General features: G+C 41.2%; 1 long non-coding RNA gene across 2 annotated transcripts; it reads left to right on the forward strand.

The window, feature by feature from the left end:
- The first annotated feature begins 3,213 nt into the window (after positions 1 to 3,213).
- Positions 3,214 to 5,153, forward strand: LOC123150750 (uncharacterized). Of its 2 annotated transcripts, XR_006475331.1 has the most exons (3): positions 3,214 to 3,586; positions 3,832 to 4,572; positions 4,725 to 5,153. It is a non-coding gene; the product is annotated as an uncharacterized lncRNA (long non-coding RNA). The 2 variants fall into 2 exon arrangements; XR_006475330.1 differs by having other exon boundaries at positions 3,832 to 5,153.
- The last annotated feature ends 19,910 nt before the right edge of the window (positions 5,154 to 25,063 follow it).

Consider the following 25,063-nt stretch of genomic DNA (forward strand, 5'->3'; position numbering starts at 1 on the left):
TGTATTGGGTGTGTTGGGGACACAAGAGACTCTTTGTTATTTGGTTGCAGGGTTGCTTGAGAGAGACCATCTTCATCCTATGCCTCCTACGGATTGATAAACCTTAGGTCATCCACTTGAGGGAAATTTGCTACTGTCCTACAAACCTCTGCACTTGGAGGCCCAACAACGTCTACAAGAAGAAGGTTGTGTAGTAGACATCAATATTCCCGAGGACGATAGTATGTCTATTATTCTTGGAAGACCCTTTTTGAATACTGCAGGAGCTATTATTGATTGCAACAAAGGCAATGTCACTTTTCATGTTAATGGTAATGAGCATACTGTACACTTTCCGAGGAAACAACCTCAAGTCCACAGTATCAATTCTATTGAAAAAATTCAATCGATTATTTTTGGAGGTTTTGAATTTCCTCTTCCTACTGTCAAGAAGAAATAGGATATTCTTATTGTTGGGGATGTGCATATCCCCATTGAGGTAACCTAGTGTTATTCGAAAATTCTCCGGTTCCATATTATTCGGAATGAGTTTGTTAACAAGACTTGATCAACCTTGTTAATGGATTCCTTTTGATGATCATGAGATGGATGAATTTAGAAAACACAACTCTCTGTACCCTCCTTTTACTTTCTGTTATTTATATTAAATAAAATAAAAATAAGTATTTTCTGTCTGTTATCTGAATTATCCGTGCAACATAAAAATACCTCAAAAATAAAAGTTCTCCAAATGCCCTGTAATTTAAATATGATTTTTCTGGAATATTTGAGAATATCTGGCACTAAGAACATAGCAGGGGGGCATCCACCTGGCCATGAGGGTGGAGGGCGCGCCCTACCCCCTGGGCGCGCCCCCTGCCTCATGGGCCTACAGTGTCCCTCCTCCACTTATTCCTGCACCCATAGACTCCGTTTTCCTCCCACAAACACCATTATCCAGCTCAAACCCGAGTCCAAGCTTATTTTGCTGCGATTTTCGATCTCTTTTCTCAAAGCACCTCTCACAAAACTACTTTGGGGATTGTTCCTTCGTATGTGACTCCTCCATTGGTCCCATTAGTTTTTGTTCTAGTGCTTTGTTCATTGCATATTTTTGCTGCTTAGGTGGCCCTGTTCTTGAGCTTGCATGTCAAATTTATATGGTTCCAAGTAGTTCTAATGCATGATATAGGCTCTAGGCACTTATAGGAGTAGTTGCTATCAATTTTGTTGAGTTTGGTTTACTTTTATTTGAAGTTACTAAAAATTTCAGAAATTTTTCAGAGGAATAAATATGTTTAGGAAAATGTACGAAGGTGGTTCTTCAAGGAAGCAAGGACCCAGGCTTGCAATGCGTGATGCTGACGATGAGCCACCAAGGGACGCTCCAGTGCGACCTTGTGAATGGCCTTCAGAGAACTTCATGGATCGAGCAAGAATTAAGGAAGAATTTAACGCATATTTGCGTAACGCTGATCTTGTGAGCTTCGAGGAAGAAAAATGCTGTCCGTACCACTATCTCACTTGTTCCTTTGTGAGGAGGTTTGAATTTTCATCTTCACGCAATTCTCAGACTGTCCTGTTTGATCTCTATGAAAATTCTTATACTACGGACTTAGAGGATTTTACCACTGCTGGCAAACTTCCACAATGGGGTAGTGCTAGTGAACCTCACAAATCTGAGATTTTCTTGCTAGTATAACTATGGGGGAATCTAGAGATATAGCACAAGCTACCATAGGGAGCATTCATTTTCCTGGTATACATTATTTTGCTCTCTTCATAGGTAGATGCATTAACGGTAAAGATGAAGCATGTCACATGTGTGTCCCTGACCTTAGTATTCTTAGGAGTGCTGTGTCAGGAGAAATCTTATAATTTGGGAGCCATTGTTGCACGTAGGTTGCATCTTAATAGATTTAATGGAGATTTCTTCGGTGGAATTTATGCAACCCGCATAGCTAATTTTCTTGGTATAACCATACGTGAGGATGATATTGAGTTGCCTCCTGCTTATTTGGATTACGAAGCTATGGTTCGTCATCAGTTTGTTGAGAGGAACGATTAGTTCCTCCAGTACCGACTAATCTTTGACAGACGACGCACCTATCACGTCGCTCTCCTTGCTTCTAGTTTCTTTGATTTTCAGGCAAAGGGGAGATATTTTATAACCAGAGAGGAGGCGGAAGAGTATAAGAGGAGGGCTGAGATAGCTCGCCTCCAAGATGTAGCCCACGATGCAATGACTGCTGCATCTTAGTACGACCCCAACTACAACTTTGGATATCCACCAGGCCATCCGTGGCCATAGACCAACTTAGGCTAAAAGCCTAAGCTTGGGGGAGTACGTATTTCTCACCGACATTACATTCATGTTCACACACTCATTGCTAGATGTCGGTGCTCATACTTTTTCATTGTAATATCCATGCTAGTTTATTTTCTCTTTTTATGCTTTCTTCTTGTGTGTTTAATAAACCTTAAGAAAAACCAAAAAATATGTGTTATAGCTTTTAGCTAGTTTTAATTTCCATGCTTGTAGTAGTAATTAAAAAGACAACCCGAAAAGATTTCATGTTCTTCTTTTGCTTGTTGGGAGCTTTCCCGTGTAAATAGTTTTATTTCTTTTCTTTTCTTTGGGGTCGATAGGAGAAGACCATAATTAAATTGTTGAAGTGACTCCTATATGCATTATTGTTGATTTAACCAAGAGTCCATATTGCCTTGTCTTCTCCTGTTTATTAAATGCTTGCAGATTCCAGCTTAGTCCAAAGCACGCGCACTATTATTATTATTCATATCGTTCGGTCGTGCAAGTGAAAGGCAATTATGATGATATATGATGGACTGATTGAGATGGGAGAAGCTGGTATGAACTCGACCTCTCTTGTTTTTGTAAATATGATTAGTTCATCGTTCCTGATTTAGCCTATATCTCTCCCTAATAATAAAGCACGGATTGACTCCGTGAGTTCACCGTCATCCTCTTTTTTTTCCGTATGTGGTATCTTTGGCCAGTTCCTACGAGGTGGTACTATTCTTCTTTGCACGCTACTAACTTTAGGATTCTGAGTTTCTGACCCGGACTATGAGTCCACGACATCTAATTGGGCTTTGGCTGGGCCTCCTCCACCCGTAATAAGCAATAATAAGAACACGAAAGCCAGAGCGTGTCGGACTCCTCCTCTTCCCCTTGCATGATTGCATCCTCATAAACCATATCAGCCCCCGCTGCCTCTCCAATCCCCGATCCTCTACTTGCCCACTCCTTTGCCTTGCATCTGAGTCGGTCAGCGTGATATCAAAACCTGGCGGCCTGGGCCTTGCCGTCGCCGAGGAAAGCGGCGTCAGTGCGGGCGAGCAGAGGGTGCTCCTTCTCCACCCATGGCGTGTGGTGGTCTGCGTCTATCATCGCAGCACGGACGTAGGCGCAAGCGTAACCTCAGGACCCAGACGTACATACAAGTCCGCGAGAGATGCTGCGGTCGTTGATGGAGTAGCGTCCAGGAGGGGCCGCGCATGGCAAGCTCCCAGCGTGTCCACGAGCTTCGTACCGGCCGGTGCCATCGCGATGCCGTAGCTGTCTCAATGATGGGAGCAGAACGAGGTATGAGAATGCCTATCTAGAAAATCTGGATTGAGTGTTTTCGCTGACTTCCGCGTCGTTTGTTTCCCTCCAACATATCATATATAGCAATTGTTTCTAGCACTGGCGCGATTTCTGATCGGGACGCGTCATCCACCAGAATTGGTGGCTTGTTCGCTGGCGACATGTTTTGAGGCTTGCCCTGCTACATCGTCATAATTCACCACGGCCAGTCCGATGGGCTTCAACTTCATATTGTTTTGCAGGGATCCATGAGCTGTTGTTTGAGTTAGATCGAACCGATCGATTTGCAACGCTCCACTATTGCATTCTTTTGACGGTCCCAAGGAAGACATGGGGGGATATTGACGAAGAGGAAGCAACTACTGTCATCGGTGTCCTCTACTAAATTCCGATCTTTGCCACCTCCCTCTTAAGGTATTTTCTGTTTGTCTCAAGCAAATAGGAGTTTCATTATTATTTTTGAGCAATTCAGAGTTGCTTTTTCATATTTGTTAGAGAATCAGATTGATGAATATTGAGTTTATATCAATTAGGGTATCTTTTACAACCTAATACTATCTGATCTGACACTATGTTAAGCTAATGATTTCGTGTACTACTTATTTCGTGATTTTCAAGTTGCACGATTTGGCTTTTGGAGGCAATTCCAGATCTGGCTTAGTGACAAGATCATCTTTTTCTTGAGTTATTTAGCTAACAACATCACAAGACACGGTCCTAATTGTTTCCAGATTTATATCGCTAATCAATCTTCCTTCATTGAAATTCTGAACATGCCAAGGTGTTAAGCTCGTAATGTATTTCTTATGGTGGAGTGACTAATAAGTCATAGTTCTGCAAAGTTCGACCAGGCCGCTATGCATGTGCAAGTATAAATACATCGACTGGTGCGTATAGAGGGTGAGTGCAAGGCACGCTGTCCCGTTTGACTGAAGCCAATAGACTACAAGGATTTGCAGTACTGAGAGACTCATCCTGCACTGGTAAAAATCACGATGGATTCACCCATGATTATTTCTACTGTGGGTTGCTTTTAGTGGTTTGATACGTGACCTGAATATGAGCTACAGTCTTCTATGCTATCGGTTGGTCTTATATTCTCATACCTTAACATGTCCTACTCATTTACTTGCAGTTTCATGATCCAGCACAGTCTTTCTATTTTCTTCATATTCTTAAGCAATTACTCACATTTGAAGAATGACGGATGAAGCATGCCCTCTTTTTGAAAACTATGGTGGACCATTGGTGCTCGAGATTATATTGTGCTTCGGGCCATTGTGAGTGTCTATCAACATGAATTGCTTACGTGATACAAGAACTAGGGGAAAAATTGCAAGTTGCGTCTCTACATCAGAGGGCGATTGCGCATACATGGTCTAGGAATCTTTTTACTGATCTCATGGTTGTGAGTGATATTTGGTTAAACTGGCCCTAGCTATACCACATCAGCGGTGTAAAGTATGTGTATTGCTGTTCAGAGGTTGTGTAGATAAATCTTTACTAATTTTTATCATGTAAGTTTCAATTATTGCATGCCAAATAAACATAAGTTCATGTTTAATTGTTTACTTGTCTCATGCTCTCTCTTCATTATTCTATATCAAAGTGATGTTGTTCAATGCGTTTGCCCTTTCTGATGTAGAAATTGATTTTCATGTTTAACTGTTTACTCTTATTTGGGTTTTTTCCTTTGGTTTGACTTTTTTTGGTGAACTGTAGATTTCATTGCAGGGTAGATTTGTTGCTTGATTCTAGAACGTCTTTGGTGAATTCTTGGTTGATTCTAGAACGTCTTTAGCTTCCTTGGCACTTGACACGGCAGACGCATGTGCGTGTGCAGATCTCCCATGCATCCACTGCACCACCTGCATGCTATTGGATGGCAGTTGGGTGTCCAAGCATGTGGAAGGCCTATCCGCTGTGGCGGCCCAGCTTAGCTCTGAGAAGAGAAAAATTCCAAGGACCAACCACGTCTACCACAACTCCTAAACCACTGCAAGATTGTAATTAAGTTGCTTTATCAATCAATCATAGGCTATAATTAACCAGTATAATTTGCATGTGCAACACCAGAGACCTTTTGATTGAATTGGTGGTATTTTTCTGACCCAAATCAGTTCATAGAAATGCTAGCCTGATACAATTGTCATATCCTTTTGTCCTGTCAAGCATATGGTCTTTTGTCATGTCATGCTGATGGTCTTTTGTCCTGTCAAGCAGATGGTTAATTACTGGACAAGTAGAGCATGGCATTTCTCACGTGCAATAGCCTCGATCCACACTGACAAGCCACATATGATACTTCAACTCAAGTGGCTTGATAAGTTTTTTACTATGTGTACTCATGTATTATTTAGGTCTGAATATTATCATATTTGATTGGTGTCCTCAGTTCATAACACACACTAACAGGTTACTTCTTTCTGGCTTTAACTTTGAAGCCTAAATAAGTATCTTTTGATTGGTACTCATGTATTATTTAGGTTAGAATAGTATCAGATTTGATTGTGCTTGCAGTCATTTGTGATTCTAAGTTTGTGTATAATATATGTTCACAAGACATAAATTTAGAACTTTTGGCACATGTGTACTTTAATATTCTTGCACGCTTTTATTCCTTGATTTTTTTCCATTGAAGATGTGTCAAGTTAGTCTATAATTATTTCATCAGAGCTCATAACATGGCATGGTTTGAAGCATCAACCACTAGCTTCATTATTTGTGCTCCTGGGACCTGGACATATCCTTCATGCCAATAAGTTTATTTAGTGATGACACCTGAACATGTAACTCACATTTCTTTAGAAATTTAAAAGTTTTTTTTCTTATACTCATGGTTCAGAGTGCGGTGTGGTAACCCTGATTGACATGATTGTGATGATAGTTTTGCTGGTATGGATTTTCAGAAGTCAAGCAGACATACTCATGAACGTTGTGCTGTCTATTTGTTATCCATCCATACTGCCTAGGGTTTCCATGGATGGCTGTTGAGCCCATCTCAAATGAATAGCTGGATATCAAATGTAGCGCCATCATGTGTCCTAACAAAATTGAAGTTTTTTCTTGGGTAGGACTGGGAAGTTCTATGGATTACAATCATAATTACTAAAGATGATGGCAACCTTATCTCCGACACTTGTCAGAGCTCGATATAAGAAGTGTCATGTAGCGGCATGTGGAGCAGGTTTTGTGACTTTTTTCTGTTGCAACGCACGGGCATATGAACGGAGGGAGTATGTATTTTTTTTGCCAATTTCCTGGGCGGGCCATGGCCCAGTTCGGCCACTACATGCTGCTATATTACGAGTTAATTACTTCTGCCTTACACTATCTTAAGACACACCAAACTTTGAACATATATGCTCGCAAAAGCAAACCAGATGCCATGTAAGAATTAGCAACCCCAACAGACAGAAAATCAACACACCTGATTCGGTAGAGCGCAGCGGAGCTGAAGGTCAACGGCGGGGCAGCGCCGGGCTTTGGTGACGCTTGAGGAGTAACGAATCTGAGCAGCCGTCAAGCTTTATCTTCCGCACGTGGGCTACATAGGTTACCACACCTGTGACATGTTAGTTATCGTGGAATTTTCACTAAAGTTACCAGGGGAATGTTTTTCAACAATTTTTCCCCTTTTGTGAATGTTACCGCGGTGTTTGTAAGTGCTGTCAGATCTACGGTCCGTATATTACCATGCTATTTACATAGAAGTTACTGAGGGTATGTTTTCGACAACCTTTCCTCTCGGGCCAAATATTTTCTCTCCGGTCAAAAATTACCACAATGTTTGTATGTAAGTTATCACGTCTGCAGTGTGTATATTATCATGTTATTTACACATAAGTTACCGGTTATTGTTGAATAAATTTTTCCACAACTTGCTCAAGTTCCTACTATAGAAAAAAACAAAATAGTATTCTTACATGCAATACAAATTATTGCCCCATGACTAATTTGGTTTGTACAAGAAGAATATATACATCCCCCGTTGAAGAAAATACAAATATTTCACTCACCCTCGAAATAATCGAAAATTTATGAAACTTTAGAATTTTTGTTGAATTTTTCCTTGTACATGAATGGTCTACAATAAAAGTTGGATAGGTACACAATTATGTGATGATAACCTTAACATGAATAGATTTGTAACTGAATAGTATCGACGGCAAGATAACTAATATTCACCATAGTGGTAAATTTAACCGAGCTAACGGCACGGTGATAACTATAACCTAAATATGGTGGCAACTATTCTACTTGAACTCGTTTGATCAGCTATCAACCGTTAAAAAAGGCACAACACAAAAACAGTAGGATGTCTATCATTCCATGAATAAACTGAAGAAAGTAAAAAGAGAGTGGGGGAAAGCAAGTTAATAGACACATGTCATCGGCGTCATTGTAGCTGAGGGCAATTCTGCAAGCTTGCTTACACCATAATTTTCTTATGTATATTGAAGTTAGTAATGACACGCCATTCACCACTCTGCACAACAACTCCGATTATCCGTGTTTATCGACTCGCTCTCCACCTTTAGCGCCAAGGTACTCGCATTTGGTTCCACTTTTTTATATGCAAATGCACCATTATCTCCTTTTTCACCATTGTGGTTCTGCATGTGCTTGAGTTATGCATTATGGCTCTCCACTTTGAAGTAGAAGGCGTTCAGCTTGGTTACAACCCCTTGTCCTGGTAATTTCGTTGTTGTTTTGCTTTGCCTGGATTGTTCTTGATCTCTCAAGTTTTGTTGTCCTTATTATCCTGTTATGACCCATCTTCATTGGAGCATTTGTCCATTTACGAACCATGCTCATAAACTCCTCTAAATTATATATTTCTGGTTTGTCTGAGCAGATCTATCAAGTTTGGCTGACGACTCCATAGTTGTGTTTGTTTTCTTGGATTTCATCGCCATTTTGGTCGTTCAAGAGGCTACTGTCACCGTTAGTCTTCATCTTGGCCAACATAGTATGCTCTCTTTTCTCTGTATTGCTATTTACCTCTTTGATTTAGAAGTGTAGCTATTGACAACCAACATTAGTTTGCAGCACAGTCTCCATCTGTAACAGCCAATTGATCCAAACAAGCATCCAGTTAAAATACCTGAACTGCAGCTCTGAAGAATTCCATCTTCTACTCTAAACAGTAGCTCCGATTCGATGCACCTCAACGGGAGAAAAATCCACACCAGCGAGCCACACGACCGACGGAGTGGTGCAGGCGGGGTCGATGGCAGTCGTTATGGAGGCACCGGAGGTCACAGTCGTCAGGCAGAGCTGTGTTTCCTGCCGCAGCGAGCACCAGATCGAGCCGCCCGGCCGGTGAAGAGGTGCAGGCAATGGTCAACGGCGGTGTTCAGGAAGTCGCCGGAGGTTGCGGCCATCTGGGAGAAAGGGGTAGAGCAGAGGAGCTCCTTTCAAAGGTGATAGCAACGAGTAGAAAAAGATGAGAGAGGCCGAGGGAGGAAGGAGGATGAAGGGAATAAAAAGGAGCCGAGGGGCGGCAGCGGCGATGGCTCGTCGAAGGAGAAGGTAGCTACGCTAAACGACGAAGATGGGCGGCGCGCGCTCGAGCACGGCAGGGGACGGCGTATCGGTATTGTGCGTCGCTCAGGGGCGAGACGTGTTCGAGCGATTTGGATCGAACGACGACGAGAGCGTGTGGCAATTTTGCACGTTGGATTCAAATCAACGGCATTCAGGTGGTGTGGCATTTTTGCAATCTGTCATAGGGTTGCCAAATACATTTTTCGTTTAATATTTCGCCCGGTGCAACGCACGGGCATTTGTACTAGTGAATAAACATGTTTGTAATGACAACTAGAGATCATAGTTTCTTGTGCCATGCTTAATTAGCTAGGAGCTTATAATGGTTTACCTTGCGTGCCAACATGCTATTAAAATGGTTGTGATGTGGTATGATAGGGTGGTATCCTCCTCTGAATGATTTAAGTGACTTGACTTGGCACATGTTCACGCATGTAGTTGAAACAAAATCAACATAGCCTTCACGATATTTATGTTCATGGTGGATTATATCCTACTCATGCTTGCATTCGGTGTTGATTAATTTTAATGCATGTTCATGACTGTTGTCGCTCTCTAGCTGGTCGCTTCCCAGTCTTTTTCTAGCCTTCACCTATACTAAGTGGGAATACTGCTTGTGCATCCAATCCCATAAACCCCGAAGTTATCCCATATGAGTCCACCATACCTACCTATATATGGTATCTACCTGCCGTTCCAAGTAAATTTGTATGTGCCAAACGCTAAACCTTCAAATAAATATCCTGTTTTATATGCTCGAATAGCTCATGTATCAACTAGGAATGTCCGTATCTTCCATGTTAGGCAGGTTATTCTCAAGAGAAGTGGACTCTGCTCCTCACTCACGAGAAAATGGCTGGTCACCGGGATGCCCAGTCCCATGCTTTATGCAAACTAAATCAAAATAATTGCAAAAAAAACTCCCCTTGGGACTCTTGTTAGTTGGAGGCGCTCGTTGTTTCGAGCAAGCCATGGATTGATGCTTGTTGGTGGAGGGGGGGTATAAACTTTACCATTCTGTTTGGGAACCGCCTATAATGTGTGTAGCATGGAAGATATCGCCATCTCTTGGTTGTTGTGTTGACAATGAAAGTATACCGCTCAAAATATTATTCATCTCTATTTCGAAACCAAGCTCTGGCACCTCTACAAATCCCTGCTTCCTCTGCGAAGGGCCTATCTATTTACTTTCATGTTGAGTCATCATCCTCTTATTAAAAAGCACCAGTTGGAGAGCACTACTGTCATTTGCATTCATTACTGTTAGTTTACATTGAGTATGACTTGACTGGATCTCTTTTACCATGAATTACAATGTCTAGTCAGTCCTTGATCTTTAAAGGTGCTCTGCATTTATGTTTTGCGGTCTCAGAAAGGGCTAGCAAGATACCATCTTGTTATATCATATTATGATTGTTTTGAGAAAGTGTTGTCATCCGAGATTTATTATTATTGCTCACTAGTTCATTATGCCATTGATATGAGTAAACATGAGACCTATGTGTTATTGTGAATATGGTTAGTCTATAATCTTTGCTGAAAACTTGAATGCTGGCTTTACATATTTACAACAACAAGAGCAAACATAGTTTGTAAAAGTTTTTCTTTATCACTTTCAGTTTATCAACTGAATTGCTTGAGGACAAGCAAATGTTTAAGCTTGGGGAAGTTGATACGTCTCTGTCGTATCTACTTTTTCAAACACTTTTGCCCTAGTTTTGGACTCTAACTTGCATGATTTGAATGGAACTAACCCGGAATTATGTTGTTTTCAGCATAATTGTCATGGTATTATTTATGTGCAGAAACAAAAGTTCTCGGAATGACCTGAAACTCCAAGGAATGTATTTTTGGAAATAATAAAAAATACTGGCAAAAGATCAAGGCCAGGGGGCCCACACCCTAGCCACGAGGGTGGGGCGCACCTGCCCCCTGGGCGCGCCCCCCTACCTTGTGGGCCCCCTGGAGCTCCTCCGACCTCGACTCCAACTCTATATATTTGCTTTCGGGGAGAAAAAAATAAGGGAGAAGGATTCATTGTGTTTTACGATACGGAGCCGCCGACAAGCCCTAAAACCTCTCGGGAGGGCTGATCTGGAGTCCGTTCGGGGCTCCGGAGAGGGGAATCCGTCGCCATCGTCATCAACCATCCTCCACCACCAAATTTTTTGATGCTCACCGCCGTGCGTGAGTAATTCCATCGTAGGCTTGCTGGACGGTGATGGGTTGGATGAGATTTATCATGTAATCGAGTTAGTTTTGTGAGGGTTTGATCCCTAGTATCCACTATGTTCTGAGATTGATGTTGCTATGACTTTGCTATGCTTAACGCTTGTCACTAGGGCCCGAGTGCCATGATTTCAGATCTTAACCTATTATGTTTTCATCAATATATGAGAGTTCTTGATCCTATCTTGCAAGTCTATAGTCACCTACTATGTGTTATGATCCGGCAACCCCGAAGTGACAATAATCGGGACCACTCCCGGTGATGACCGTAATTTGAGGAGTTCGTGTATTCACTATGTGTTAATGCTTTGGTCCGGTACTCTATTAAAAGGAGGCCTTAATATCCCTTAGTTTACGCTAGGACCCCGCTGCCACGGGAGGGTAGGACAAAAGATGTCATGCAAGTTCTTTTCGATAAGCACGTATGACTATATTCGGAATACATGCCTACATTACATTGATGAATTGGAGCTAGTTCTGTGTCACCGTAGGTTATGACTGTTACATGATGAACCACATCCGGCATAATTCTCTATCACCGATCCATTGCCTATGAGCTTTCCATATATTTTTCTTTATATTATTTATTTTTCCGTTGCTATTGTTACAATCACTATAAAATACCAAAAACATTACTTTTGTTATCATTACCTTTTGCTACCCTTACCACTACTATCATATTACTTTGCTACTAAATACTTTGCTATAGATATTAAGTTTCCAGGTGTGGTTGAATTGACAACTCAGCTGCTAATACTTGAGAATATTCTTTGGCTCCCCTTGTGTCGAATCAATAAATTTGGGTTGAATACTCTACCCTTGAAAACTGTTGCGATCCCCTATACTTGTGGGTTATTATTGATTGAATAGATGAATCTGAGATTGTGTGATGCATATCGTATAATCATACCCACGGATACTTGAGGTGCCATTGGAGTATCTAGGTGACATTACGGTTTTGGTTGATTTGTGTCTGAAGGTGTTATTCTAGTACGAACTCTAGGATAGATTGAACGGAAAGAATAGCTTCATGTTATTTTACTACGGACTCTTGAATAGATTGATCAGAAAGAATAACTTTGAGGTGGTTTCGTAGCCTACAATAATCTCTTTGTTTGTTCTCCGCTATTAGTGACTTTGGAGTGACTCTTTGTTGCATGTTGAGGGACAGTTATATGATTCAGTTATGTTATTATTGTTGAGAGAACTTGCACTAGTGAAAGTATGAACCCTAGGCCTTGTTTCCAAGCATTGCTATACCGTTTATGCTCACTTTTACCACTTGCTACCTTGCTGTTTTTATATTTTCATATTACAAAAACCTATATCTACCATCCATATTGCACTTGTATCACCATCTCTTCTCCGAACTAGTGCACCTATACAATTTACCATTGTATTGGTTGTGTTGGGGACACAAGAGACTCTTTGTTATTTGGTTGAAGGATTGCTTGAGAGAGACCATCTTCATCCTACGCCTCCCACGGATTGATAAACCTTAGGTCATCCACTTGAGGGAAATTTGCTACCGTCCTACAAACCTCTGCACTTGGAGGCCCAACAACGTCTACAAGAAGAAGGTGTGTAGTAGACATCAAGCTCTTTTCTGGCGCCATTGCCCGGGAGGTTAGTGCTTGAAGATATATCTTTAGATCTTGCAATCAAATCTTTTTTTCTTGTTTTATCACTAGTTTAGTTTGTAAAATAAAATTGCAAAAAATGGAATTAAGGTTGCCTCATATGCTTCATCTTTTTAATGTCTTCCGTGAAAATAAGGATTCCGATAATTGTGCTCAATTGCTAGAGGAAGAATGCATTAGAATGTTTGGCACTGAATCTTTGTATGATGAGCATGATTGCAATGTTGTTAGTATGAATTCCTTGAATATCCATGATGCTAATGATATGAAAAGCCACAAGCTTGGGGAAGCTATGTTTGATGAAGATGATATTTTTTGTCCCCCAAGTTTTGATGAGCAAATTTATTTTGATGATAGCATGCCTCCTATTTATGATGATTATATTAATGAAAGTGGGTTTGGAGAGGTCATGAATTTAGTTAATGTTAATCCCACTATTTTGGAAGGGTCACTACTGGAATCAGCTTCTTTGTCGTCCGGTATGGCGGACGACAAAGGCATAGATCACGGACGGCAAACTGTCTGGATGAACACGTGCCAGCAAAGGCCTTCTTTGCCATCCGGTTCTTAGAAACGGACGGCAAAGGATTACGCCGTCTGCCATCCGAGGCCAGCAGACGGCAAAGACAGCGGACGACAATGCGGTGGCGTGAGGGCCGTTAGGGGGTTAATGGCGCTCTTTGCTGTCTGCCAGCGGATGACAAAGAGTCAAAGCTCTTTGTCAAAATGGAGCTAACCTAGAAGAAAATGAAGAAGAAGATGAAGAAGACTAGAAGAATACGATAAGAAGACTAGAAGAAGAAGAAGAAGAAGACTATAAGCTTATTATGTAAACTTGGTCATTTTGTGCTAACATAAGTAATTTTGGAGTTAACCTATAGAAAACTAAGCATATTAGAGATAAATTAGAGCCAACTTATGTAATTTTGGAGAAGAAGAAGAATAAGCAAAAGAAGAAGAAGAAGAAGACTCTAAGCTTATTATGTAAACTTGGTCATTTTGTGCTAACATAAGTAATTTTGGAGCTAACCTATAGGAAACTAAGCATATTAGAGATAACTTACATATTAGGGTCAACTTAGGTAAAATGGAGCCAACCTAGATAATTATGCCATCTTTGAGTGAACTAAGCATATTAGAGCTAACTTATGTCATTTTGGAGGAGAGGAAGAAGAAGAAGAAGAAGAAGAAGAAGAAGAAGAAGAAGAAGAAGAAGAAAAGGAAAAAGAGGAAAGAAGAAGAAGAAGAAGACTATAAGCTTATTATTTAAACTTGGTTAATTTGTGCTAACATAAGTAATTTTGGAGCTAACCTATAGGAAACTAAGCATACTAGAGATAACTTAGCACTTTAGAGCTAACATAGGTAACTAAGCATATTAGAGCTAACTTTTGTCATTTTGGAGGAAACAAAGCTAAGTGTGTATATATATAGATCATTTTGGAGATCTGACATAGTTCAATTCTCAATGTTCTTCTCCTTCCTCAGCCTGATGCACCAAGAGCGGCGAGGCGGTGGAGGCAGTGGGATGTAGTATTCTACCACAATTGGCGTGATCATGTCGCCCAGCTGTGGGATCGCCGGCTGATAACCCACAAGTATAGGGGATCGCAACAGTTTTCAATAAGTAAGAGTGTCGAACCCAACGTGGAGCTAAAGGAAGAACAAATATTCCCTCAAGTTCTATCGACCACCGATACAACTCTACGCACGCTTGACATTCGCTTTACCTAGAACAAGTATGAAACTAGAAGTACTTTGTAGGTGTTGTTGGATAGGTTTGCAAGGTAATAAAGAGCATGTAAATAAAAAGTAGGGGATGTTTAGATAAATAAATAACTAAGTTAGTTTTAGTAAAGAGCTTGTTGTTACGAGAAAGTTATTTGTCCCTAGGCAATCGATAACTAGACCGGCAATCATTATTGCAATTTTATATGAGAGAGGCATAAGCTAACATACTTTCTCTACTTGGATCATATGCACTTATGATTGGAACTCTAGCAAGCATCCGCAACTACTAAAGATCATTAAGGTAAAACCCAACCATAGCATTAAAGCATCAAGTCCTCTTTATCCCATATGCAACGACCCCCTTACTCGGGTTTGTGTTTCAGTCACTCACGCAACCCACTACAAGCGAATCATGAACGTATTGCAACACCCTACAGCGGGGATCCCTCACGCTTGCGCGACACAGAGAGCACCATAGGATAGAATCAATAATAGAACATGCAACTCAAACCAATCACGATCATCAAATAGCCCATAGGACAAAACAGATCTACTCAAACATCACAGGATAGCCATACACCATTGGGAAATAATATATAGCGTTGAGCACCATGTTTAAGTAGAGATTACAGCGGGTAAGAGAGGGATTACACCACTTCATAGAGGGGGGAAGAGTTGGTGATGATGGTAGTGAAGTTGTTGGTGAAGATTGCGGTGATATGATGATGGCCCCCGGTGGCACTCCGGTGCCACCAGAAGCGAGGGGGAGAGAGCCCCCCTCCTTCTTCTTCTTCCTTGACCTCCTCCCTAGATGGGAGAAGGGTTTCCCCTCTGGTCCATGGCCTCCATGGCATGGGAGGGGTGAGAGACCCTCCGAGATTGGATCTGTCTCTCTGTCTCTCTCTGTTTCTGCGTTCTCAGAATCTGCCCTTTCGCCGTTTCTTATATTCCTGGAGATCCGTAGCTCCGATTGGGCTGAAATTTTAACATGATCTCTATCCGGATATTAGCTTTCTTGAGTCGAAAGAAGGGCATCAACCACCTTACGGGGTGGCCACGAAGGTCACGGGCGCGCCCCCTGCCTCGTGGCCCCCTCGGGCACCGTCTCACATGGATTTTTCTTCACAAAAATCATATATATTCCAAAAAATCTCTGTCAGTTTTTATCCTGTTTGGACTCCGTTTGATATGGATATTCTGTGAAACAAAAAACATGCAACAAACAGGAACTGACACTGGGCACTGGATCAATATGGTGGTCTCAAAAATAGTATAAAAAGTTGCCAAAAGTATATGAAAGTTGTAGAATATTGGCATGGAACAATCAAAAATTATAGATACGACGGAGACGTATCAGCATCCCCAAGCTTAATTCCTGCTCGTCCTCGAGTAGGTAAATGATAAAAAGGATATTTTTTGATGTGGAATGCTACCTAGCAAAATCTTGATCAAATATCTAATCATGGCATGAATATTAAGACACGAGTGATTCAAAGCAATAGTTTATCATTTGACATAAAAACAATAATTCTTCAAGCCCACTAATAAAGCAATCATGTCTTTTCAAAATAACAAGGCCAAAGAAAGTTATCCCTACAAAATCATATAGTCTGGCTATGCTCTATCTTCCCCACATAAAATATTCACATCATGCGCAACCCCGATGACAAGCCAAGCAATTGTTTCATACTTTTGACGTTCTCAAACCTTTTCAACTTTCACACAATACATGAGCATGAGCCATGGACATAGCACTATAGGTGGAATAGAATGGTGGTTGTGGAGAAGACAAAAAGGAGAAGATAGTCTCACATCAACTAGGCGTATCAACAAGCTATGGAGATGCCCATCAATAGATATCAATGTGAGTGAGTAGGGATTGCCATGCAACGGATGCACTAGAGCTATAAGTATATGAAAGCTCAAACTGAAACTAAGTGGGTGTGCATCCAACTTGCTTGCTCATGAAGACCTAGGGCATTTGAGGAAGCCCATCGTTGGAATATACAAGCCAAGTTCTATAATGAAAAATTCCCACTAGTATATCAAAGTGATAACTCAAGGGACTCTCTATATGAAGAACATGGTGCTACTTTGAAGCACAAGTGTGGTAAAAGGATAGTAACATTGCCCCTTCTCTCTTTTTCTCTCATTTTTTTGTTTTTTTCTTCTTTTTTTGGGGGCCTTCTCTTTTTTTGGCCTTTCTCTTTTTTTTGTCTGAAGTCTCATCCCGACTTGTGGGGGAATCATAGTCTCCACCATCCTTTCCTCACTGGGGCAATGCTCTAATAATGATGATCATCACACTTTTATCTACTTACAACTCAATATTACAACTCGATACTAGAACAAAGATATGACTCTATATGAATGCCTCCGGCAGTGTACCAGGATGTGCAATGATCTAGCGTAGCAATGACATCAAAAAACGGACAAGCCATGAAAACATCATGCTAGCTATCTTACGATCATGCAAAGCAATATGGCAATGAATGCTCAAGTCATGTATATGATGATGATGGAAGTTGCATGGCAATATATCTCGGAATGGCTATGGAAATGCCATGATAGGTAGGTATGGTGGCTGTTTTGAGCAAGGTATATGGTGGGTTTATGGTACTGGCGAAAGTTGCGCGATACTAGAGAGGCTAGCAATGGTGGAAGGGTGAGAGTGCGTATAATCCATGGACTCAACATTAGTCATAAAGAACTCACATACTTATTGCAAAAGTCTATTAGCTATCGAAACAAAGTACTATGCACATGCTCCTAGGGGGATATATTGGTAGGAAAAGACCATCGCTCGTCCCCGACCGCCACTCATAAGGAAGACAATCAATAAATAAATCATGCTCCGACTTCGTTACATGACGGTTCACCATACGTGCAAGCTACGGGAATCACAAACCTCAACACAAGTATTTCTACAATCCACAACTACCCACTAGCATGACTCTAATATCACCATCTTTATATCGCAAAACTATTGCAAAGAATCAAACATACCATATTCAGTGATCTACAAGTTTTATGTAGGATTTTATGACTAACCATGTGAATGACCAGTTCCTGTCATCTCTCTAAATAGATATAAGTGAAGCAAGAGAGTTTTATTCTTTCTACAAAAGTTATGCCAACGCTCTAACAAATATAAGTGAAGCAAAAGAGCATTCTACAAATGGCGGTTTTCTATGTAAAGGGAAACAAGCAATCCAAACTTCAAATGATATAAGTGAAGCACATGAAGCATTCTATAAAGTCATACTCAAAAGATATAAGTGAAGTGCATAGAGCATTCTATAAATCAACCAAGGACTATATCATACCAGCGTGGTGCATAAAAGAACAATGAAGACTAAATGCAAAAGACGCTCCAAGATTGCACATATCGCATGAGCGAAACGAATCCGAAAACATACCGATACTTGTTGAAGAAAGAGGGGATGCCTTACAGCGCATCCCCAAGCTTAGATGCTTGAGTCTCCTTGAATATTTACCATACTTATGATACTTCAAAAATTCTGTCAAAATTAGGAAAAATAAACAATTTGTATAGGAATACAGTGCAAAAAGAATCATAACCGTTTGACGTTCGAACTAAAAACGTAAAATCGCGCACTACAGCCAAAGTTTCTATCCTGCACCATACAAACCATCAAGCAAATGTAAACATCCTAAAGGCAAACCTTGGCACATTATTTTTATAATACAATGGAATTGTACAAGGGGATAATTATTTTTGTTGAAAAGTTTCTGTGATCAAGATTCACAAAGTTGTCGTGAGCATGAACAAAGTTCAAGGAGCTCTCCCACTTCAACAATGCTTGTCTTTCTCACTTTCACTTTCCTTTTTAAAAGAGTTTTGGGTTGCCCTCTTTATTTTTGTTGTTTTTAAACTATATGAAAGCACTCAACAGAAATAAATGACTCTCTAAAACTTCCGGGTTGTCCCCCTGGCAGCGCTTTCTTTAAAGCCATTAAGCTAGGCATATAGTGCTCAAGTAGTGAATCCACCCGGATCCCACGGTATATCAAAGCCAATTTTAATTAACAATGAGTTGTAATTTAGTAGTGAGCGCAAAGTAACATATATCATGCAACAACGAAGTCTAACTCTCTTCCTATGCATCGGCATGTCATAAAATAACAATTCATGCACACAAAGTAAAGGCCAATGCATAGTATAAACAATTTCTTGCAATTTTATCATGTGGGAAACATAGAGAGGTGGAGATATAGTTCCTCTCTCATAATAATTGCAAGTAGGAGCAGCGAGCACATGCATATTATATCTATCAAAATCATCATGTGTAATAGTAAAACGCAACCCATCAATGTAATCCTTAATAAGGGTAAACTTCTCCGATATAGTGTAGTTGGGAGAATTCAAAAAGATAATAGGACTATCATGCGTGGGTGCAATAGCAACAATTTCATGTTTAACATAAGGAACTATAGCAAGTTCATCTCCATAAGCATAATTCATATTGGCATCTTGGCCACAAGCATAGCAAGCATCATCAAAAAGGGATATTTCAAAAGAATCAACGGGATCATAGCAATTATCATAGCATTCATCCTTCGGTAAGCATGAATGGGAATTAAACAATGTATGAGTTGAAGAGTTACTCTCATTGGAAGGTGGGCACGGGTGATCAATCCGCTCTTCCTCCTTTTGTTCTTCGCTCTCCTCCTCATCTTTTTCATCCAATGAGCTCACAGTTTCATCAACTTCTTCTTCGATAGATTCCTGCAAAATATTAGTCTCTTCTTGGACAGCGGAGACTTTCTCAATAAGTGCATTAATATCGGAATTGTATTCATAATTCTCATAGCAATATTTAAGGATAGCTAAATTTTCAGGTCTATAAACCGAATCATCAAAATCGTCAAACTCTTTAAACATAGATTCAATTTCATAAGCACCCATAAAAGCAACAAATTCTTCTATTTGTTCCATCTCATAATAATCATATATACCATTAGCATAAGAAGCTAAGGTTTTATTATCATTAAATTCGCATAAAAAGGGAAGGTGTGGAGCCTTCATCCTCGAGCAACAAGTGTAATCATATCTCAAGCATAGTTGCCTAGCCATAATAGTTTCCCTTTTTGTGTCAAGCGTTAATCCCTAAAGTATTCACATTGATCCAACGTTACTCCCATTACATACTTGAATGGGGTTTTCTCAGGATAATTAAAGTAGTACATAATATCTTTCACATAACCAACATTGAGGGTTTTAGGAGGTTCCCCATCTCCATGAGAAGAAAGTACACCTAATTTTTTTGGTATTTCGTGTTCCATATCCATAACTAAAGATAAAGAAAAACTAAGAACATCAAATAAAAATTACTTAGTGATAAAGCAAACAAGCACCCACGAGAATATTCACCCCACGCTATTGCTCCCCGGCAACGGCGCCAGAAAAAGGTCTTGATAATCCACAAGTATAGGGGATCACAACAGTTTTTGATAAGTAAGAGTGTCAAACCCAACGAGGAGCTAAAGGCAGAACAAATATTCCCTCAAGTTCTATCGACCATCGATACAACTCTACGCACGCTTGACATTTGCTTTACCTAGAACAAGTATGAAACTAGAAGTACTTTGTAGGTGTTGTTGGATAGGTTTGCAAGGTAATAAAGAGCAAGTAAATAAAAAGTAGGGGCTGTTTAGATAAAGAAATAACTAAGTTAGTTTTAGTAAAGAGCTTGTTGTTACGAGAAAGTTATTTGTCCCTAGGCAATCGATAACTAGACCGGCAATCATTATTGCAAATTTATATGAGGGAGAGGCATAAGCTAACATACTTTCTCTACTTGGATCATATGCACTTATGATTGGAACTCTAGCAAGCATCCGCAACTACTAAAGATCATTAAGGTAAAACCCAACCATAGCATTAAAGCATCAAGTCCTCTTTATCCCATACGCAACAACCCCCTTACTCGGGTTTGTGTTTCAGTCACTCATGCAACCCACTATAAGCAAATCATGAACATATTGCAACAACCTACAGCAGGGATCCCTCACACTTGCGCGATAGAGAGAGCACCATAGGACAGCATCAATAATAAAACATGCAACTCAAACCAATCACGATCATCAAATAGCCCATAGGACAAAACGGATCTACTCAAACATCACAGGATAGCCATACATCATTGGGAAATAATATATAGTGTTGAGCACCATGTTTAAGTAGAGATTACAGCGGGTAAGAGAGGGATTACACTGCTGCATAGAGGGGGGAGAGTTGGTGATGATGGGGGTGAAGTTGTTGGTGAAGATTGCGGTGATATGATGATGGCCCACGGTGGCACTCTGGTGCCACCGGAAGCGAGGGGGAGAGAGCCCCCCTCCTTCTTATTCTTCCTTGACCTCCTTCCTAGATGGGAGAAGGGTTTCCCCTCTGGTCCATGGCCTCCATGGCGTGGGAGGGGCAAGAGCCCCTCCGACATTGGATCTGTCTCTCTGTCTCTCTTTGTTTCTGCATTCTCAGATTCTGCCCTTTCACTGTTTCTTATATTCCCGGAGATCCGTAACTTCGATTGGGCTGAAATTTTAACACAATCTCTATTCGGATATTAGCTTTCTTGCGGCGAAAGAAGGGCATCAACCGCCTTACGGGGTGGCCACGAGGGTCAGGGGCGCGCCTGCCCCCCTGGGGCGCGCCCCCTGCCTCGTGGCCCCCTCGGGCATCGTCTCGCGTGGATTTTTCTTCCTAAAATCGTATATATTCCAAAAAATCTCTGTCAATTTTTATCCCGTTTGGACTCCGTTCTATATGGATATTCTGCGAAACAAAAAACATGCAACAAACAGGAACTGGCACTGGGCACTGGATCAATATGTTAGTCCCAAAAATAGTATAAAAAGTTGCCAAAAGTATATGAAAGTTGTAGAATATTGGCATGGAACAATCAAAAATTATAGATACGACGGAGACATATCACCGGTGCCACCACCGGCGCGAGGTCATTATCAGGCACCACCACCATCACGAGGCCATCTTCAGGCAGGACCGGCACGACCATCGCTAGGTCATCCTCAGCCACCACCATCTCTTGCCCATGGTCAGCCACCACCATCTCTTACCCTTGGTCAGCCACCAACATCGCTAGGTCATCCTCAGCCTGATGCCCACTCTGCTCCTCTTCTTCCCCACTCCAGTCCGGATCATCCTCCTTGCTGTCTTTGTTGCAGCCAGAATCGCTACTGCCTTTGCTACATCCAGAATCGTTGTTGCTTTTGCTATAGCCAGAATCACTGCTGCTTTGGCCATAGCCATTGCCGTTGTTGCTGCTCCCATTGCCTGTACAAATGCAACAATAATTGTTAGCAATCGATGCGAGACAAAGCCAAATGTACAGGAAAAAGAAGAGGCAGAACGTACTGGCATCATCGTCATCAGCGTAGCGCATGCGACACATAGTCGTGTTGAACACCTTCACGATGAGAATGGTGGCGTCATCATCGTACCTGAAGAGAAGGATGTACCCGTGCCGCAGGTCATAGGCACAGTAGAACTTCTCCCAGCCACGAGGTACATGTGGCCCTCCTTGATCACCAACTCCATGTCCCACAGCCTGCGAAACCTGCTGCCGGCCTGTCGCAGCTTCACATTATTTGGCGGATCTTCACCCAGCATGTTCATAAAAGTGTCAGGCAGCCTCTGCAGTTTGGGACAATGAGTGATGTAGCAAACAACAGAGTTATCATAATGAGATGGGTGAAGGGGAGATCTCTCCTTTTATATACCTTCCTCCTGGATGATACTGAAGTCCCAAGTATGATACTGAAGAACTCGAAAGCATCCAACTCGTACTCCGGTGTGGCAGAGCGGAGTCTGCGGTGGCGGCTTCCCCCATCTTTGATAAGCAGAAGAAGAGACCAATTAGTACCCTTACAACATTATCATACAACATTATAACATAAAAAAATTTGAGCAGAAGATAATCAACTACACCAAGTTATCATTTCTCATTCAAAAAGCAATGCACTTGTGGACATATGATGGCTCTAGTTGAATTTATTAGTAGCACTAGTCATTAAAAATGTTGACTTTAGTTGAATTTCATATAATAACTATTTTAACTTCTTTCGATCAGCAAACTAGGCAACTAGCTAGCAGTATAAAAACATTCAACTAAAGAAAAGAAAGAAACTACAAAACGTGGTGGAACCCTAACTAAGAAAGTATAAAAATGTGTCTTTTTCTTCTTCTTCTTCCTCTCTTCTTCTTTTTTCCTCTATTTCCTTTTCTTCTTCTTCTTCTTCTTCTTCTTCTTCTTCTTCTTCTTCTTCTTCTTCTTCTTCTTCTTCTTCTTCTTCTTCTTCTTCTTCTTCTTCTTCTTCTTCTTTTTCTCTTCTTCTTCTTCATCTCCTCCTCCTCCTCTCCTCTTTCTTCTTCTTCTTCTTCTTCTTCTTCTTCTTCTTCTTCTTCTTCTTCTTCTTCTTCTCCTTCTTCTTTCCACTCCTCCTCCTCCTCCTCTTATTCTTCTTCCTTCCCCTTCCCCTCTTCTTCTTCTCCCCATCTCCTCTTTTCTTCTTCTTCTTCTTCTTCTTCTTCTTCTTCTTCTTCTTCTTCTTCTTCTTCTTCTTCTTCTTCTTCTTCTTCTTCTTCTTCTTCTTCGTCTTCTTCTTCTTCTTCTTCTTCTTTCTTCTCCTCCTCCTCTTCTTCTTTTTCTTGTTCTTGTTCTTATTTTTTTCTTCTTTTCCTTTTTTCTTTTTCCTTTTTTCCTTATTCTTTTCTAATATGTAAACTATCTAAAACTATTTATTATCTAAAACTATATCTAATACCTAAAATAGAAAAGAAAAAAAGAAAAGGGGGTGTGGAAGTGGAAGAGGGGGCTCACCGTGGGGAGGTGGAAGAGGTTGGCCGGCGACAGGGAGGGGCGGCAACGAGGCGGGAGGGCGGTAGCAACGGGCGGGAGGGGGGCGGCGACGGGCGGGAGGGGGTGGCGACGGGGTGGCAGGACGACGGGGAGGGGCAGCGACGGGCGAGAGGGGGTGGCGACGGGGCGGCAGGACGGCGGGGAGGGGCGGCGACGGGCACAGGGGATGGTGCGGCGGCGGCAGGCTGGTGGGTGAGAGAGAGAAAGAGCAGGCGTTCATGACGGTGGGGAGGTTAGCGATTCAACATCGTGCCCGAGTGGGCCCCCTATCCTCTTTGTTGCCAGCCTAGCGGACGACAAAGAATTGTTTGCCGTCAGCCAGCGGATGACAAAGAAATGGTAGACGGCAAAGAGCTGACCTAGCCACAGCCCTGCGTCGGTGGGCCCACAAGGTTCTTTGCCATCGGCCAGCTGACGACAAAGAACTCTTTGCCGTCCGTGAGCTGATGGAAAAGTACTGGCTGATGGCAAAATAACCCGTGCCATCAGCTATTTCTTTGCCGTCTACTTTGGAGAAACTGACAGCAAAGAAGTGGCAGACGGCAAAGAAGTGGATTCCAGTAATGAGTGTCAACTTTGCATACAAGTAGATCATGAAAAGAATGCTTTATGTGATAGTTATATTGTTGAATTCATTCATGATGCTACTGAAATTTATTATGAGGGTGGAACATATTCTTGTAGGAATTGCAATAATATCAAGTTTCCTCTCTATGTGCTTAAAGTTTTGAAGTTATGCTTGTTTTGCCCTCCTATGCTAGTTGATTATTGTTCCCATAAGTTGTTTGCTCAAAAAATCCCTATGCATAGGAAGTGGGTTAGACTTAAATGTGTTAGTAATATGCTTCATGATGCTCTCTTTATGTTTCCATTCTAATCTTTTATGTGAGCATCATTGAAATCATCATGCCTAGCTAGGGGAGTTAAACGATAGCGCTTGTTGGGAGGCAACCCAATTTTATTTTTGTTCCTTGCTTTTTGCTCCTGTTTAGTAATAAATAATTCATCTAGCCTCTGTTTAGTTGTGTTTTTATGTTTTAATTAGTGTTTGTGCCAAGTAGAACCTTTGGGAAGACTTGGGTGAAGTCTTTATGATCTTGCTGTAAAAAAAACAGAAACTTTTGCGCTCACGAGATTAGCTGCCATTTTTTACTGGAGAGTGCGATTAGGTTGATTCTTTTTAAGATGATTAATAGATAAATTCCTCACGTACAGAAATTTATTTTAGAATTTTTGGGGTTCCAGAAGTACACGTTTGATCCAGATTACTACAGACTGTTCTATTTTTGACAGATTCTGTTTTCTATGTGTTGTTTGCTTATTTTGATGAATCTATGAGTAGTATCGGAGGGTATGAACCATAGATGAGTTGGAATACAGTAGATATTACACCAATATGAATTTATAATGAGTTCACAACA

This window comes from Triticum aestivum, chromosome 7A, assembly GCF_018294505.1.
Source record: "Triticum aestivum cultivar Chinese Spring chromosome 7A, IWGSC CS RefSeq v2.1, whole genome shotgun sequence".
Lineage (NCBI taxonomy): Eukaryota > Viridiplantae > Streptophyta > Magnoliopsida > Poales > Poaceae > Triticum > Triticum aestivum.